Raw genomic sequence first — 2,427 nt, 5'->3', positions numbered from 1 at the left:
GACCAAAGACGAGATGCCAGCTCTGTAAGCGGCCCCAGCAGCAAGAGAATGAGAGGAGCTATGAGCACCTAGGGCTGTTGATAGCTCCACTGGAGAGCAGGAACACACGGCTACAACAAGACCAGGAGTGCCTGTCGTACAGTGACTTGTGGAGTGAGGGTGGATCCCTAAAGACCCCAAAAAACAGTTACACACAAACGGTCCCCAGGAAGTCATGGTGAGCAGGGCAAAGCAATAGACCCAGCCGATAGGAATGGGAATGGGGTGAGCAGGGGAGGGAGGGTCAGGGCCACAGAATCTCACAGAAGACACAGAACCACAATGAAGGCTCGGCTCTGTGAAGAGCTGCCGTGGTTACATCAGGAGACCAATGCTTAGAGATGACCATTGTGGGGACCGTCGGGAGCACAGGGTCGTCACAGTCACACACCCAACAGCAGCGTATCTGAACAGAGAGATCCCGAGACTTCCCTCTCCAGCAATCCTTGTTTGAGGATGACAGACACCCTCATCCCCAGCCGACGCTAGTGGATGTGTAATCAGAAAGCCCCTAAAGAGGGCACAGGACAGGGCAGGATGAGAACACTGAGGGATGAGGGAGCGGGGCTGCGCCTGACCACACAGACTATCACCCAGGCCCTGTGTATCACAAGAGAAGAAACCAGGACTGTGATGTGGTCTTACTAGACTCCGCCATCTTGCCACATGCACAGACACCATGCCGCTCTTCTTCCTTTCTTTACAAAGGTGTTGACAAATTCGCATGTCATTAATTCATGAAGAGGGAAATTCTTCACAAAGTAAGAGGATCTGGTTCCCGTGACCAGGTTTTTCAATCCCTGTGATCATACCCCACACTCAGGAATCAGACAAGCAACCTGTTAGAATGTGTAATATAAACAAGGTCTTATTTCATCAACAACAGGGTTTTTGGGACGAGATAAATCATGATGGCTGCTAACTCTTCTCCACAGATTTCAACAAAACACTAAAACTCCTAAGTTAACTTACCAATCTCAGGGCAAGAGAAATTTGACAATTCAAGTCTGTTGTGTTTGCATTCAAATGCACAGTATAGGGAAGAGAATGACCAGACACATTTTAATTGGAACGTCTTGCTTCCCTTTTATCTTTTGCAATAGAGCAGCAGAGTTTATGTCCTGTTCCTTTCACTATTCTAACTAATTTTTAAGGAAATATGGTATAACTGAATATCCCTAGATGCGTTTATCTGGGTACTACCCTGCAATCAAAGGAACTGTCCCTTAGGGCATAAGGAATTTACGAACATCGATTATTAAGAGGATAAATGGAAGGAAAAGTGCTCCTGGATATTTCCATTCCCAGACAAAAAAATCCAACAGATCAGACCAGGCACGTCAAGGTCACATCGCTGACTGCTGTCTGTGATGGGCTTTCCTCCAAAGCAGAGACGTTAAACCTGACAGGTTTCAAATGCTGCCCAGATGCTCCGGACCTTGAACATCGCTCTCCAAGGCTGGAACAGTCTGTCTGCTCCTGAGGGATCAGGGTCACCACTGTGCCTCTGAGACACTGGCCAGCAGGGCCTGAGTTGAGATTAGGCTCATCAACGTACGCTGAGTTTTTCTGAGGCCTCTGCACTTGAATGGGTTGCTGAAAATGGCCCCCTAGACACTTGCCTGGGATCATGGTTGTTCTCTGCTCTCGGCAGATCCTGGGGAAACCAACGGGCAGCCTCACCAATGCCTCAACTTCCACATCTGCGAAAAACGCGTGCTGTGGGGTTGACATTTTCAGGAAGCAACAGCCAGTGTTACCACCCCTGTAAACTCCTTAAGCTGTGCTTTCCACCGGGGCCACAGGGGAATTTCTCCCAAGAGCCGCGGAAATGGGGCACGTTGGCTGGAGAAAGCAGAGGACAGCAGGCAAAGTGGAAAGTTACTGGGATGTCAAGCCAGTTCCCAAAGCAGTTAGAAACGCAAGTAGCTTCCCTGGCCTGGACTACGGTGACGCTCTGGAAAGACCCACCGGCATGCAGGTGGGAAAGGGAAGCGAGCTGCGGGTGCAGGCGACGGGGACAGTAAGGAGGAGGCCGAGTCCGGACTCTATTCCGGCAAAAGCGAGCTGCACGCAGCAAGCCCACTACTGCATTTCGCAGCCGTCACACCCTCTTCTCTAGTCCGGGTCGTCCCCTCACATCCCTCCGGACTCGGTCGGCAGGAGGCGGACCAGAACCACTTGCCGCAGCCAGTCGGAGGCGGGGAGGCACACACCACCCTGACCCTCCCCGAAGAGCAGGGCGAGCTGCATTGTGGGAATTGTAGTCCTGCACCTCCCTTCCCCGCCTCCCGCAAGATGCCGCTGGGAGCGGTTAAGAGACTACAGCTCCCGGCAGGCATAGCGAGGGGCCCGGACTCCCACCCCGCCCCTCCACGCGCCGAGGGC

This window comes from Equus caballus, chromosome 4, assembly GCF_041296265.1.
Source record: "Equus caballus isolate H_3958 breed thoroughbred chromosome 4, TB-T2T, whole genome shotgun sequence".
NCBI classification, from domain to species: Eukaryota; Metazoa; Chordata; class Mammalia; order Perissodactyla; family Equidae; genus Equus; species Equus caballus.
This window is presented reverse-complemented; position numbering follows the sequence as displayed.